This window comes from Thermobia domestica, chromosome 6, assembly GCF_964235325.1.
Source record: "Thermobia domestica chromosome 6, izTheDome1.hap1.1, whole genome shotgun sequence".
Lineage (NCBI taxonomy): Eukaryota > Metazoa > Arthropoda > Insecta > Zygentoma > Lepismatidae > Thermobia > Thermobia domestica.
The window spans coordinates 253,018,426-253,036,636 of NC_137459.1; the positions used below are offsets into that span (position 1 = coordinate 253,018,426).

The 18,211-nt window shown below is 35.9% G+C and overlaps 1 long non-coding RNA gene across 1 annotated transcript in view; it reads left to right on the forward strand.

Moving 5' to 3' along the window:
- Positions 1-18,211, forward strand: part of LOC145687780 (uncharacterized) — a 136,229-nt gene that overhangs the window by 109,086 nt on the left and 8,932 nt on the right. Inside the window, exon 2 of the long non-coding RNA XR_014131759.1 lies at positions 2,783-3,010. This is a non-coding gene — a long non-coding RNA (uncharacterized LOC145687780). The remainder of the gene's footprint in view (positions 1-2,782; positions 3,011-18,211) is intronic.

An 18,211-nucleotide genomic window follows, 5' to 3' on the forward strand; every position in this document is an offset into this window, starting at 1 on the left:
ATCTTGTTCCACAATTTTTCGCCTCCAGCTAAAATTAACTCAGCCGGAATTTCATCTACACCCGGAGATTTGTGTTTCTTCAATTTCTTTATAGCGGCTTCCACTTCTATTCGATTGGGTTCTGGAATATACGGTTCTGCGGTGTGTATCTCCTTTTCTCCACGCACATTAGTTTTTGGCTGCGTGTTCAGCAAATCGTCAAAGAAATCTTTCCATCTATTTAAGAGGCTATCCGTTTCGGTGAGAACTGTTCCGTCAGATTTATTTAATATATAAGCACGAGGTTGATAGCCTTTCTTAAATTCGCTGATCCCCTTATACATGTCCCGAATATTTTTATTTTTACTATTATCTTCAAGTTCCTTAATTTTAGCTTTCAAAAGATCCCGTTTCTTTGTTCTAAAAGTTTTGGAAGTTTCCCGCCTGATATCTGCGAAATTTTGTGTAGTTGTTTCATTCGGATTTTGTAGCCACCGTAATTTTGCCTGTTTTCTCTTCTCTGCTAGTTTAATGCATTCTTGGTCGAACCATGGTTTGTTCCTACGTATTTCCGCGTGTCCCAATTTTTCTATTGCTGAATTTTTAATACTATCTCTAATTTCAATCCAAGTATCCTCAACACTAGTACATTCCGAGTCTTCTAAAACCGCGAATCTATTCGAAACTTCAATCTGGTATTCCTCTCTTACCTGGCTCTCTTCTAATTTCTTTAAATTAAATCTCTCCGTTTTCGGACATTGAATATTACCTTTATTCAACGATAATCTCTCCCGTATTATCGCTACTATCAGGTAGTGATCAGTGTCACAATCAGCCCCTCTAAACGACCGGACGTCAATTATGCTAGATTGTCTTCTTCTATCTACTAAAACGTGATCAATTTGATTATGTGTTTTCCCGTCTGGTGATGTCCAAGTGTATTTATGAACGTTGCGATGTGGGAATTTTGTACTCTTCACGATTAGGTTTTTGGATGTTGCAAAGTTCACGAGTCTAACACCGTTGTCATTACTTTCCTTATGCAAACTTTCGTTCCCTATAATCGGTTTGAAAATATCCTCTCGTCCTACCTTCGCATTGAAATCCCCTAATAGAATCTTCATATGGTATCGCGGGAGTTGGTCAAATATCCGTTCCACTTCTTCGTAAAAACTATCTTTTATATCGTCACCCTTACAACATTCTCTATGGTTGTAATAATTAGTTCCATTTCATTATCTGCTTTCATTTACGAAAGACGGGCAAACGGGGAATCATCACTTTTGTAAGACATTTGGTATCCTTGACTCCTAGGAGAATATGTTGTGCGAGTGTTAGGGGGGGTCTCACAACTGTTCTTTTGCATTCTCTTATTCAGGGTAGCATAATGAAGTCCAGACAATATGTGGAATACAAGTGTAGAATTTCAACCTTCTCTAATATATATAACGAGAGAGAGGGAGAGAGATGTGTACCTGTATATAGGAGTAGGGGTCAGGAATATGTATGATTATCATTTTGGACGTGTGGTTTTAAGTATTCAACTCAGAAATCTGTTCTCATTATAATAGTGTTAACGTTTCTCATTTTAGGTTTTTCATATATAAATGATGGTCATGTCGAATAAATGTGACTGAGCTTTGAAACGTGACAATTCATCTGATTTTGTTTCTTCAAGCACTTCAAAGTGCTGACTTATATTTTTTAAAAAGAGTTTCCGTAAATTATTATAAAAAAAATAGATTCGAACTGCCGATCCTCGATTCTAGAATTCCAACAGCATGATTAAACTTGCTTGAACACGGAGACAACTTAAGAGGGAGTGTGTTGTATTATTGCTAATAGAATCGCTCCAAGCGCATGTTCACACTTGGAGTTTTAAATATACATTTTCTGTTGTTTTCTTTTTCAGTAATTTCAACTTAAGATATTGATTGATTTTGCATATTGGAACTATGGATGAAGTGTGAATTCTATGCTGATCGCAGAAATATGCAGTTTTATCTTCTAATCTTCTTTGCACTTTGCTTATATTTTTGTGAATGTTCCGAATACCTGTGCAGTGCATCGAGTCATTTTGCTTCTAATTTCCCCCGGAATATTCTTCTCGTAATTATTTGACTGACTAAGGTTTCATAACAATAAAGGTATTTTGCTTAAAATTTTCTCAAAAATCATAAACATTTATTCATTACTACACTGCCTTGTTAAATAAAGCACAAAGAAACAATAATATACATGAAGAAAACTAAGTTATTAATGAAAATGTGGAAATTACAGTATATGATAACTTTTCTTTTTTTGCGGAGCACGGTACGTAAGTTCGAACGGGGATCTATACGTAGGACGGCATATATCAGTGATCGATACAATCATATGACTATTCATAAGTAAGATCATATAGCCCATACTGAGATAGTAAGTCTTAAGTAACTTGAGTCATGCAAAAGAAAAGAAGTGTATTGTCTGTGTTCACATTTCTCACACAAATATTTGTAATTTTAATACACCAATCCTATTTCTTTCTCTTCGGTATTGTGTGCGGTTTGTGAAGGGAAGATCTCGATGTTTTGTATGAGAGAAAAAGAGAAACTAGAGAACCTCATCAATACATTCAAAATGACATAACCTTATACATTCGTTTTATATAATATGTAACACTGTATTCTTTTTTCTCTTCCATTTTCATGTTTTTACTTAAATTTCTTGTTTCTTTTTTAAGAAGGAGAAAGCTTCTTAAAGAATTGAATGCATTATTTATTCTTCTACCACTGTATTTTTATATTTCCATATTTTTTTGTAGTATTGACGTCATTGGCCACAAACTTGATTGATGAATAGGAAGATTATTCAGAAAGATGCAAACGAGATACAGAGGGAAAAAGCAGAATCTTCTACCAAATTTATGTATTATGTAACAGATTATCAACCGATAGCAGTTGAATGGCAGATTTCTTGGTTATCGGAATTCGTAATGGACTGCATAAAATTGCAAATTTTAAAATTCAAATTACATTTCAGTATTAGAGTGGTAAGTTTCTTCTTGGGAATTACTGTTAGCATCAACATGCTAGTTATAGTATAAGTTTGTTTGAACTTCATACGCGCGTTCCGTCAAATTATCACACATTACATTCATTGATGGATAAAAATATTGTATGATGTATACACTAAAATTTCATTTCTGACAAATTTTATATTGTCTTACTATCAAAGTATGTACATTAAATGTATTACTAAACAATAAATTTTTATTGCATATACCTTACACCGAAAATGGTTCTGTCGCTTCCAGATTTATGTACTAGCAATAATATATATATATATATATATATATATATATATATATATATATATATATATATATATATATATATAACTTTAAACAACAAATAATACAACATATTTTACGTAATGCTGATAATGGCGATGGAGTCTATTTCATTGATAGAATAACATAAGAATGATATGGTTTACCGCTGTTATTCGTGTATGACATTCGAGATCCCATATGGCTATATGGCTGGCCAATGATGAACTCAAAGAGGGCTTCCGGTTTTAATCTCCGTCAAACAAGCTATGGAGGAAAATTAAAATCTACATTAAGTTTTGTATGCAAATAACCTAGTACGTAATGCACTTGAAAGATTGAGCGTCACTAGATGAAATTGTGCGTACGCTACTGTAGTTAGCCTACTTCCTCTCGGTACTGGAAACGCGGGTGGAAATGTATGTGATTCGAATCACGTATTAAGCTGTAGGTGGAAGTTAATTTGTAATCTTGGTGCTGAAAGAGATGATAAAGCCCCAACAAGCTAAAAAAAATCCTAACCAACCAACTATAGAAGAATTAACACATGTGGCATATTAAAATTTGAACCGTTATATTAAGAATTGATGTAAGTGAAATACGCATAGTCGTAAAAAGTAGAAAAAAAAGTCATCTGTATGATTGTTATATTTTCTGTTCAAAACCGACTTTTAATTGCTACTTTAACATAATTCATTAAGTTTTTATTATTCCCAATAATTTGATATAGACATTTGATCTTGTATAGTTCGGGAATAGAAATCCTACTCAGTACTGACGTGACCCAAGCGGCTCCTCAACAAGCTAAATCTTCCGGAGGAGATCGGAATGCTCTGCTTTCATTGCAAGTAGAAAAAAATGTTAAGGACCAGAAGGTGAACCGCAGAAATGATTCGAAAGCTGAATCGGTAGAAGGCTCCGACAGTTATGCGTATCAAATGGCCTGTGACACATCCATAAGGTGTCAGGGCCACAACAACCGATTTTGGTGAAACTTGGCAGACTAATAGGACACCTTGCAAAACTAATGTAACTAGCAGGAATTTGTCGAAAAAGCTGTAGTTTCTGAGATACAATCGGTTCATTTAAGATGTCATTTGTCGTGATATCTCGAGAACGGCTCCACCGAGATCAAGCAAACTTTGTAAGCCATAGTAGATACATGATAGTTTTAAACGAAATTAAAACGAATTGTCTCCACCTGCGCAGAATACACAAATAATTGTGTGCATGCGCATATCTCGAAAAAGTGAAGACTGTGATATATTTTTCTCTTGCTGAGTTTGAACTATATGACGAGTATACCATAATGCAAGAAAAAAAATAGACTTAAAGGTGAGCATTTTCAAGCAATTGAGGTGAGAAGAAGTTGGGGTGGTCTACCCTTGGACACCTGCCTTTAGTTACGCACTCTGTCTGGCTTCTCAGTCATACATTTCCATTACACCTGTGTAGAAGTCATATAGTTAATGCTAATAGTCGCCATATTCGGGTCGAAGTGATATCCAGTACTGTAAGTCATCAATGTTACACAACAGTAACACAGTATTAAGAGAGCGTAAGGATAAACTATCAGGCCTATTGTCGCAGTCTATTGGAACACGTCAGTAGGGATGCACACTAGACGAGTCAAGACAGGATTTTCCTGAGAAAATTCGAGTCGAGACACGGCTCTTCCAATAGTAAAATATACATTTTTCGAGTCGAGACAATACTTTTACAGCACATTTTCGAGACGAGACAGCCACAAATATTGTCTCGTGAGCATCCCTACACGTCAGTGTGATGCAGGCATCTATGCTTCAACGAAACTTCCAAAATAATAGGCCATAGGGTTACCTATATATAGTTAGTGTGGTCATGAGATGAGACCTTTGGGTTTTCTCAATTCGTTGCGTGAAACAGTCTCGTGACACAAAGTATAGCCTGGTTCCAATTACGGATGGGCAAAACAGGCTTTTCTAAAAACAGGGAATCGGTTTCTAGAAAAAAAAACGAAATCCGAAAAAAAACGACATTTCAGTTTTCTCCAAAAACCGGTCCGGTTGTCACCAAAACCGGTTCGGTTTTTAACCGAAACCGGGTTCATTTCCTCCAAAACCGGTTCGTTTTTCACCGAAACCTGGTTCGTTTCTTCCAACACCGGTTCGATTTTCTCGTCGAATCCGGTTTGTTTCCCTCCAAAAACCGGTTCGGTTTCTCACCAAAACCGATTTCTGTGAAAATTTTTGGAAAACAATTGCAATTTTTGGAAAGTATTTCTGTGCAAACGAAATCGATTTCCGGAGAACAACGTATAATATTCTGAACAGAAATAGAACCAATTTTGAAAAGAAAAGGAACCGGGTTTGAAGAAAACCGGATCCAGTGAAAAACCGAACTTGCCTTGTAGGAAACGGATAACCGGTTTCGGTGAAAACCGAACCGATTTTGGTTAAAACCGGTTTTGGTGAAAAATCGTTTTTTTGAAACTTTTCAAAACCCGATTTCGGTTTTCCTAAAAATACTGAATACCGGAAAACCTGTTTTTGTGCGTACCATTAGTGTCAATAGTTCGCGACTATAGTCCTCATATTTTATCCTTACGCTCTCTTAATACTGTGTTAATGTTGTGCAACATTGATGACTTACATTACTGTATATCACTACAACCCGAATATGGCGACTATTAACGTTAACTATATGACTTCTATGCAGGTATCATGGAAATATATGACTGTGAAGCCAGAGTGCGTAACTAGAGGCGGGTGTCCGGGGGAAGACCACCCCACCTTCTCACCCCAATTGCTTGAAAACGCTCACCTTTGAATCTAGTTTTTTTTTTCTTGTATTATGCTATACTCGTCATATAGTTCAAACTCAGCAAGAGAAAAATATATCGCAGTCTTCACGTTTTCGAGATATGCGCATGCACACAACTATTTGTGAATTCTGCACAGTTCTGGGCAGGGCAGACAATTTGTTTTCATTTCGTTTTAAAGCTATTATGTATCTGCTATGGCTTGCAAAGTTTGCTTGATCTCGAGGGATCCGTTCTCGAGATATCACGAGAAATGTCATCTTTAATTAATCGATTATATCTCAGAAATTATAGCTTTTTTTGAACAAATTCCTGCTAATTACATTAGTTTTGCAAAATGTCCTATTAGTCTACCAAGTTTCATCAAAATCGGATGTTGTGGTCCAGACATCTTATGGATGTAAATGAAATGAAATCTTTGAGTTTTACGTTCCATGGTTATGCCGGTAACGCTAAAGGAGATGGTGATGATGAGTAATGAATGAAATAGTGGAATGACGAAAGTGGGAGGAAACGGGAGAACCCCGAGAAAACCACGCACACGGTTTTTGTCCACCACAAAGTTCACTTGGCGGGGGCTGGGATCGAACCCGGGACCACCATATGGATGTGTCGCAGGCCCTTTGTATTCTCAGTGATGGTTCTGAGGCTCTTGAGCAGCGAAGGCGACGTAATTCCTCCGCATTTCTTTCGTCAAATTGGCCGAGTCAATGCTGTTGCTTACATCAAATGTTAAACATACTCGTGAAATCATAGATTGTTGCTGTTGTTGCGCGTAGGAGGTTGTATGTTTTTCAGTAGTTCTAGTTGGAAGTGACTCCATATCAGTAGCGTCTTCTCTGGGTGTGCAAGTCGTGTGTTAACGCCTAACGAAAAATGAAGAAAAGAGTATTTTAATTTAATTAAACGGATCGAGACAGAATCAACTGTTTAAGTGCAAAAGAACAGAGAAGTGCTGTGCTGTCTCCGTCATGTTTTGAGGAGGCAACTCTGCGAGTAAGTCGTTGGCAATTGTTTGGCTGAACTTTCACTGCTTTAGAAGACTCCTATTGTGCATGAGCTTCGTGTTCATCACCTCGTGCTTGTGTGATCCAAGGCGTTGGTTAGGAAATCAACGTCTTGAGTTTTCTGCTTTCCTCAAGCGTTGCCAAGTTTGTAGATTTATTTGTGGATGTACAGATATTTTATAGCAATACGGAAAACATTTTTGGGGGAAGAGGGGGTATGATCGACGCACTTTTTTTATTGCTAAACATATAATTCAATTCAAAAGTTAATGGTGCAATCGACTTCTTCCTAAAATACGTGTAAGGAGTACGATGAAAAGAAAGATCATTTTTTTTTTTCGATCCAAGTTGTCAGTTGTGGAAGTGTCAGTTGACGCAAAAAAAAAAAAAAAAAGCCTGGACGTTAAGCTACAGAACGATTTTCCATTCTACCTTTTTATCTCCCTAATTTTCATTTACTTTGTCGTTAGTGGGTCATCCTCAAGACTTATGGTTTCGGGCTCCCATTACTGTTTCTAAAGCAGTAATCCAGAAGTTTCTACGCAAAGAAAGACGACTTGAACTGAAATTCACGTAATTGTAAGTAAATAATTGCTTGTTTTTGTCTTTCAGTTTCATATTTTGAGGGTATATTTACTTATACTATAATTATTATAATTAAATATATTCCTTACGTAATAACATCCTCCTTGATTGCTCTTTATAATTCCCAAACTAAATTGCTAGAGGTAAATTGCTATTTATAGGTTGGCGTAAATAGGACATTATGAAGTGACAATCATGGTTCCTTACTTTCGAAAATTGCGATAACTTCCAGGTACAGACTATATTCAGGAAATCGATGGGTGAGCAAAGTATAGTCACTATTAAATACTCGTATGCTGAATGCGAATGCCACTAAAATAGTTACGCGTAAATTGAGGTAAATTTATCACAATATTTTTGATCAGTAAAAAAAAAATGTGGGTGGGCCCATCTTTGCTCCTGGGAAGAAGGGATTCCCCCTCTAGTATCGCCTATGGTTGTGAGGGTTAATATGTTTTTCCTTCCTTGACAACGCCCTAACATCCACGTCAGGAGACGATACTGCTCCATATCATCCCCATACATCATTGGAGCTCTTAGGGCAGCTGTTGTCGGCGCAATAACAAACTTTTCCAAGACGAATCTCTTAACAGTTTTCTGCCGGCTTCGAGAGCGTGTGGAGACTGGCATTACGGATGACTACTGTTTCATTGAATAATTTCATCTATTGCGGATGCGATTACCTGTGCAACACGTTAAAATGTAATAAACTCTCTCTCTCCAATGTATGCTCGTTATCGCCTGCGGACGTGACTTTGATCATAAACATCTGTCGCACCCTATATTGCCTAAATTGTAATATCTGTTATAAGTGTTTTCATTCGATTTAATTTTCATTTAAGAACACAGATTTTTGAATTTCTTTAAAGTGCTTTCTTTATTTTTAAGCTAACTGACAACGAACATTTGCTATAAACATTCCTGCTGCTGGTAAAAGTCTGAATGTTTGTCATTAAGTCGCCACGAAGAGCAGAGTGATTTAAAGTATGTGCACGAGATGAGCAACAAACTAATAAATAAATAATATTCCATCATATGAACATTTACAGTAGCGTCAGGTCACTGAGTGTTACTTGGGGGAAGAGGGCATGTCTGGTGCATCAAAATATCTTCAGGTTACATGAAGTTCTCATTGTCAAGTCTGCGAGAAACTGTTATTCGAAAACACCAAACACCAAGAAGGTGGGAAGATAATATTAAACAAGGTATTATGAAGGTGGATAATGATAGTTATCGCTGAGTTAGTTTGACACAAGCTAGAATTCACTTGCACATTCTTTTGTTTTCCAATGAACTTTCGGATTTATTATTCCATAGAACGAAGATGGATTAAACTAGAAACGATGTTGGAATAATACCTAACTTATAAATAATTTAATTTCATAGCTATTTTATCAGCGAACGCAACTTTGGCATGGAAGACTCGGGTTCGATTCCCGGTTACTTTTAATTATTTGAAGTTTTACTTTGGCATGGTATCCTAAAGAAATCCAGGTCAATCCCTCAAGACTTTTATTGTTACCTTATTAGTGACACGAGATGAACGAAGAAATTGCTGTTGTAAAAATATGGGTTGTAAATATTACAGAAAGTAGGTTATATTTCTGGGAAATATTCGTTTACATAGGAATACGTTAAATGTTATCTGCGATGAATATTGAAGTTTAGAAAGCACTCTATTCAAAACTTACATCAAAATTGAAGAAGTTGTTTAATGCGTCGAGAAGTAAATACGTGTATTTAGAAGTTAAAAATGATAAAGCTGCATTTTTAAGACAATATATTACGCAAAATACTTAGTAGCAAATAAATACAAAATATGAAATAAACTATATAGCTTTCTATATTGATTTCAGATAGAATGCTATAGCTTCCGGACAATTCGTTCTAGTGGGCTTCTATCCCTGAATATATCTATGCCAAGCTGTCTTGTGAAGCTGACCCTGATCTATGCACGAACTGAGGAATGCAAAGAACGCTGCGGCGATGGAAGGGGTGACGACGACGCAATAACGCTCCTTTACTCCCAATAATGGAGAGAGCAGAAGATTGAAATTGCTCTAGAAAGGGGTTTACGTCGTTTACGACTGGGGTGACACACTTTGAAAACGACTGCCACGGATAGCATAATATGCGAAAATAGAGAATCTGCTTAACGAAATTACGATGCAAGTTGGCAATTTATAGAGATATTTCCTAATTCATAAGTCATGTTTATTCGAATTGAAATTCATGACCATTCTGTTAGCGTTATGCATTATATGCTAATGGCATGCACTAACACAGGACACTGATAATGTACTAACTTAAAAAAGTGCCTTCCAGTAATTTGTTATTAATTTTAATACAACATAGAATAATATACAAGGTGTTAATGAACTATACCGACAAACTGTAAGAGGCGATTCCTCACATCAAGTAAGAGAAAATGTTGATATGGACCTGTGGCGAAAAGTGCATAGTTTCAGAGTTGAGGCTGTCTAAAATAGCGAAAAAGCTAAATTTCAATATGCCCTATTTCAAATTTCAGAAACTGTGGATTGTGTGGTACAATCCAAAAGTGCATATTTTATTAATTGTCAATAGGTGTAGAGGCTATTCCCTATAGGGTGTAATTCTCAGATATGCTCTCAAAAAGTTTTCAGATATACCCTCATTTCATCAACGGTCCAAAGTAGGCAAGAGGTAAGCCTTGACAACAATGGGAACCCAATGCTTCAGAGGGAAGTCATAAGTGTTAGGAACCAGCAGCTCCATGTTTCTTTGTGTTCGGAATAATGTGTGATGATATGTATTTTGTAACGGTATATTTCACGTTTTCTTCACTTATAAGCTTGAAAGAAAACATCGCAGCATGCGTTTTCCCTACTACAAGAGACCGTGGTGCTGACGATCATTAACACTTACGACATCACGCCAAATGATTCCGTGTTCATTGCTATCAAGGCATATCGTTTGCCTACTTTGGACCAATCATAAGTCAGAGCATATCTCAATATTCGGTTGATGGCATGCCTGGGAATTTCATCCTGCACGGAATACTCTTTTCACCCATTGAACATTAAAGAAATACGCATTTTTGGACTGTGTATGCGTGAGTTTCTTTACGCTGATAAGGACCACTATCCACAGTCTCTCGAACTCCAAATATGGCTTCCTTGAAATTTGGCTTTTTCGCGATTTTCGACAGCCCTAGCTCAGAAACTATGCACTTTTCGCCATAGGTCCATATGAACTTTTTCTCTTATTTTGATGTGAGGAATCACCTCTTACAGTTTGTCGGTATAGTTCATTAACACCCTGTAAATATATATGTTGCACGAAGTTTATGATTATGTATATAGGGCCTAGTTCCTTCATATTTCAGAAACCTTTTCAAAATCAAGACTATGAAGCCTTTTCTACTAAATTCCGTTCTTTCCTTTATTAATATCGAAATAAAGTGTTGCGTTCATGATATTTCTTTAACAAGTCTTTACAACTAAATTTGACTATTTCCATAACAAAACTTATATATAGTACATAATAAAATATCGTGATGACTTAAAATCAGAAATATGTTAGTTATAGTATAATATGAGGTTTCTTCGTTACCTTTATATTTGCCAAGTTTTGTATTGGCAAATGTAAAGGTAACGAAGAAAGTTCTGTCGCTTTTTCACCCACCTTCGAACATCGATATGTCACCTAAGACGTACCTGGAAGATCATAAATAGTCCCTATCAGCAACGAGGACAGTCTATCAACGTTCTGAAAGCATGGATTTCATCGCGGTAGAATTTGGTGGTCCGTGAAACGAAGAAGGTATCAAGTGCATTTTGCACGTCTACCGGGGATTTAAAATGGAGTCCTCCAAAGTGATTGCCCAAGGAATGTAGCAGGTAATAATCGGACAGTGCAGTGCCCGGCGAATATGGCGGATCCAATAGTGTTCCCCATCCAAGAAGTAGAATGGTGTTCCGGGTCGTCCTAGCCACGTAGGGCTTAGCGTGTCCTGTAACAGGAGGACCAGATTCAGATTTGCTGGAACCAGAGGTTTGATTTTTTCTTGAACAGGGCTCAACTGCTGAGAGTACACAGTTGTATTTGTGCTCTGACCAGCTGGTAGCAGTTCCCGGTGTACGATGACACGAGCAGTCCATCAAACACAAAGAAGGATCTTCTGGTGCAGTGCTTGCTTCGGCTGGTTTGGAACCGGTTCATGGGATGCTAACCAATGATGATGGCGCCGTGGGGCTTCGTACAGCATAAACACATAACATACAATCATTTGCAAATATTGATCGTATAAATTTTGTTTCTGCACTGTTACTTGGAGAACATGACTCAATGGAACTACCCATTAAATAATCATTAATAAACATTATAAATTATAATTGATTATAATTGATTATTGACTATAAATTATAATTGAAAGATTATGAAATAATAAATAAATAATAAAGCATCCAGACATATTTGGGTTGGATTTCTTAGATGGTAACATTTTGATTACCAAACTGAATATGCAACGTAGCAACCAGCCAGGGAAACAAGGTAAGGAACGATCAGTTGTGTATTAAAAACTGAAAATAAAATAACTCGAAGAATAATAGCAAAATAGGAAGATACTACCAATAAGTACTATAAGTAGTGCGACAAGACTATTCTTATACTTTAAAAGTAGTCTGGTGACAGTGCAACCAGGAAACTGCTACGAACTCATAGGCTATAGAATAGAGGTTTCTGGAAAACAAGAAAATGAGGGATGTCAAAACGTGTTATTGCCGAAGAGGACAAAGAGATGTACAGAATTGTAAACAATGAATTACGCAGGGAAATATAAAGAGGAATCATAATGAAAAAAAGTGCAGATACATGGAAGCATTAGAATAAATAGATTTTGTGTGTGTCAAACGTGCAATAATTATACCCTTTAGACTAAGTGAGACGATGATTAAGGCAAGTGAATGATGATAAAAGAGTTGTTGGAATGAGAAAATGGGAGGAAACAGGAGTACCCCGAGAAAACCCACGAGCACGATGTTGTCCACCACGAACTTACTTGGCCAGAAATGGAACCAGGGACACCATGCACCAAAGGTAAGCACTCTACCACTGAGCGACCGTGGGCCCCAAAATAGAAGAATTAGCTGATACATAGCTAACAGGGAGATGCAATCTATGGAAATTCGTAGAACAAGGAGGCATAAAGAGAAAGTAAAAAGAAATAAAAGTAAGAGGACAGCAAGCGGAATGAAATTTCAGAAATATATAAGTTCATTAAGAATACAGGGGATATGTGCTTGACCTTTTGTTCCTAACCTTCAATGAAAACGAGAGTATGGTCAGAGGATTAATTGAAGGTGATAATGATAATAAGTCCAATTGAAAGGTAAGGAAAAACAAGGAATGTCACAAAATTGCATTTTCGAAAAAAAAAAGTTGTTTTAATATTGAAAACCGCGTACAAAATGAATAGGGTTATCAATGTTTCATTCTTTTGCCCCTTTTTACATGGACATTTCTACATTTATGCATGCAGGCATATACAGTCGAATAGTACCAAGAGTCACAACACATAGGACAAAGCACCCGTTAAAGCACACACATGGACATTCCTTGTTCTTTCCCCTTACCCTTCAATTGAGAAAGACACTACAGACCAGTTAATTTTATATAATAACCAAGTTTTGGAGGCTCCATTTAAATAACATGGAATTTTATTCATCCCCCCTGTAGACTATCTGAAAATTAAAAATATTCACTTTTGACAATTGTACTGTGGGTTAATTCTGGAAAGCTACAATCATGCCAAATTCCAACTTTCCACTTCAAACGGAAATACCCGTTATGTTATGTATGTTCATTTATGTAGTTTTATATATGGTTAGCATTAGGATAATGCTTATTTCATAAAAAAAAATACCAGTGCGTCAAGGTATCAGCACCTGTTCTCGCTGTCTGTCTGATGTCCACATACATATCAACATATATGTCAGAAGTTTTCAGGCAGCATTCAATTTAATTGCAGTTTTAAAACAAGTGCATTTCTTAGTTTAATTTCGAAATTGGACAAAAGTTATAACCATATTTAGATTAGATCATTAATATTTGCATATTTCTTCAGTAATGTATTGTAACTATTTAATTACAAACTTAATTATATTTTTTTTATTTAGTTATTTCAAAATGGATGATTATGATGCTAAACATAAACTTGTTTCTTTGTTTATTATTAGGACAAAAGCCATAATCACATTTAAACTTGAGCATTAATATTTGTGTAACCGAAAGTTAGTTGATACAGTATGTAATAATAATAATAATAATAAATATAATAATAATAATAATAATAATAATAATAATTATTATTATTATTATTTTAAAATAGAGCTATTAGTTAATAATGTTTTTAATCTATATTTCACAACGAAACGAAGGCTTGAGAAGAACAACTACCTGTAGTTGTAATAATAAAAACACAACATTACTAGTAGTTTTTAAAATCAGCTAGTGAGGATCAATCCAAAATTTTCAAAAATTCAGCTGTGGCAAACGAAGGTTTAACGAACTGATAAATGTCACTCTTCCTTTCTCTCTCTCACTTTTATATATATATATATATATATATATATATATATATATATATAAAGGGACAAATACTAAGTGAATGGGTGATTGATGACTGACTAATGGACACCCAGACCATGTTGCCTAAGCTAGAAACTTGAAATTACACCAGTGCGTATGATTTGTGAATTAACGTAAAAATAAAGAAGTTGTTTTCTTTTCTTTTTTTTTAATTACTCATGGAAGAGTGAAGGAATAGGAGTGGCAATTATTATGCTAACATGTTTATATCTCAGAATCTCTTAAGGTTAGAGACATGAAATTTCGTGTTTAGATCATTTATTTCAAATCATTAATTTCATGTTTCATTCTTTTTTTCTTTTTTTTTTTCATATGTGCTAGAACAGAAGAACATAGGGGAAAAGGGATATGGATGAGGATTGTATTCTTTAATATTACTATAACATGTTAGTGTCTCGGAATTTCTTAAGGCTAGAGACATGGCATTTAGTGTCAGGATTTTCCATCTAAAATTATTTAACCCGTGTTTCAATGTTTTTAGATGTTTGATCTAGAATGGAATAAAAAAGAGATAGGGGTCTTCCAGTGCCGTCGAATGCTTGGGAGGGTTGGGGCGTTCAGGTGTGTTTTGTTGTTTCCTATTTAACTAATGCTCCAAGCAAATATATCTAGATGCTGGGGTGTCCAATGAAACTTTTGAGGGTTCGTAACTTTCTATCCCCCGAGTTGGAAATCATGAGTACTTCCCTAAGGTCACCATACAAGGTGTTCCAATTTTTTGCGAGACCTGGAAATGTAAATGAAATGAAATTAAATCTTTCACTTAAACATCCGATGATTATGCCTTTTAGGCTAAGGGAAACAAATGATTAAGGCAAGTGAACCATGATGGGACAGTTTGTAGAATGAGAATGTGGGAGGAACTCTGAGCATTCCGAGAAAACCCACAGACATGATGTTGTCCCTTGTAAAGTTGGCTGTGGATCGAACCAGTGACCCTGCACATCAGAGGTCCAGAGTGAGAAGCCCTCTACCACTGAGCTACCGTGCCTCCTTTACGAGACTTCAAGTTCTGACGAATTCTATATGCATAGGTAGAGGAGAGAATGCAAAATACACTCTTGTTTTGGAGCTGTGCTAGTCATATAAACTGTCGTGTTAGGTAAAACGAGATGATATATTAGGTTACCACAAGTCCCTCTCAACCCGGGCGTGTCTTCTTTTTTGTGGGGCTCTAAAATTGGTCCAATTGAGTATTTTTACTTTCTTTTTTTTTAACGAAACGGGAAGATGTTCTCTTTTTAGATACAGACAACTATTTGCTCTTCAAGATTAGTAATACACATTTGAAAATAATTGTTAATATTAAAGTAGTAAGAAAATGATCGATCTGGGCCATATTAGGTTAATCCAAGTCCCGACTGATAGCAAGGACTCAAGTGTCCAGTGTAGCACGATCTTACATGTCTCACGTATCACCTAGGTATGGAAAACTGAACACCCCGAAAACTCGTTCTCTTTTACGAACACTTTAAAGGGTTTATTCGTTCTCTTTTACGAGCCCTTTTTTGGGGTGTATTCGTTCTATTTTATGACCACTTTTTCCAACCCCTATTTTAATATAGCAGAAATTACTTCCGACAACGAACACATAATCCGATCAGAAATTACACAGAGACTGCGAATCCAATTATGTAACGTAGCAGAGATTACACAAGAAAGGCTACATAGCAAAAACTATGAGCACATTTTACAAACCGTATTTAACATAACCGAGATTTGACCAGGTGTAGTAAATTTGTTTTATGACACAATTTTTAGGGGTGTATTCGTTGGTTTGGGTAAAAAAACCTCGCGGTGACAACCTCGCGGACCAAAACTTCACCGCCCGAAACTTCGCGGCCCAAAATCTCGTCTGGCTGAAACCTCGCCTGGCCAAATCATCGCTGACCAAAATCTTGCGGGCCAAAATCTTGCAAGACCATAACCTCGCCTTGCCAAAATCTCAAGTCCCAAAATTTCGTCTTACCCAAAATCTCGCCTGGCCAAAACCTCGCGGTCCTGATATTGGGACACAGAATGTAGCCTGATCTAAACTATGCGGGACGTAGTCTCGCCTGGGAAGAAATGTCGTCACTATAAAACGTCGTCACGACGATTTCTTCAATGTATATACAATGCTCTATATACTGTTATATGTATATATTTTGTAATAAAACATAATTGCATGAAAATAATGAGAAGAAAAATTCTAACACGTGCTTTGAAAATCTATCCTATATATATAATGACTGTGGCATCATACCTCTTGAGCCACCCGAACGACCTCGATGAAATTTTCAAAATAGATGAGGTTCGGGCCAGGGATGTATTTTATAATTTAATTTTGACAAAACAAATAAAACTTAATTACTCTTGAACCACGAGGCCAATCAGGATCTAATTTGCCACACATATCAGGTTGGATGGGTTTTATCATTACACGTTGACGGGAGTGGGGAGGTTAAGGGAGGGACATATAGAAATACATAAAACGAAAGTGGCTGCGTTTGTGACTTAATAATTCTTGAACCACTCGACTAGTCTCGATCAAATTTTCAACATATATGGGATTTAAGCCTGGGATGTTTTTTTTTTTTTTATTTCACTCTGCGGTGACCTTAGGAAATTCTATCAAAATCTAATAATATTTATGAAAGTATGAAATAATATCTGAGTTTTTACGTTCCTCGATTGTGTCTTATAGGTTAAATGAGACATAGATGATCAGGATGAAGGAATTGATGGAATGAAGAAAGTGGGAGGAAACGGAAACACCCCGAGAAAGCCCACGTTCACGACATTTTGTATATATATCCATGCCTCTCCAACGAACAAAAATCAGGTAGAACACGTCTCTTGGTATCTACAGAGCGATCGATATCATGAGAAAGTACATAGAAATATTATCTTTCCTTAGACATACCTAGGAAAAATCAATGTTGGCCAAATATTCATTTTATTTCACAGGTTACATTATTTTGTAAATTCTCTGAATGTTTTACATTATTCGTTTAAACTTTAGTTTCACTTTTGTTACCTATCAGTTTTACAATCTCTAGTAAAACTTTATAATAAAATATCAGGTCGAGGTGACTTGACTCTCATTTTTGTTTTGCTAGAATATTTTTATCAGCAAACCCAACGTAGTTCTTATATTTTTAAAAAGTGTATTAATATTATTATTTTTCATTGACACATTAAAGCTAACAAGAAATTTTCTGAAGTTATATTACTAGTTTCCTATGTATTCGGAAAATAAAACAGAAATAGAAGAAAAAAAAAGAAAAAGAAAAAAAGAAACACAATCTAAGAAACTAAAAACAAGAGATGCAGTGTGTGTCAGTTCAATTTACGAAAACCATTGCAACAGTAGAAAACATACCATGTGTTTCAAATATGACAAATAGCCATACTTTGTGTGCACATAACATGAGTTTGTGAAAATTATCCCCAATTAATGATACGAGCATGTTTCTGTTAGAAGCATATACGATATCAAAAGAATATAAGTCCTTTCTTGTAATAGGCCGCAATTTGTCATTCACTATCCCTTATTATATTCTAAGTAATCAAGAACTGTAATTCCGTAGAGAAGAATAAACAAATATGAACTAAAATATAATCAAATATGAATATCGATGAGTGTTTGGATAATATTTCACTTGGAGATACCTCCACTCTCTTTTTCTCCCGGTTAATATATCCATGATTCTTGCATCTCATTTTTAGTTGGAGAACTTTGAGTAGGGAGAAGTCATCATATTGCTTGCAAGAAGAAATTAAATTTAAAAGTGTTAGCTTACCCTATTATTAGAACCCACGACTTCATGATTCCTAATCTAGGGCCTATAACAAATCGGCTATTGTTTCACTTCTTCCGATATTTCCCCACTTGTGTGTTATGGCATGAAATGA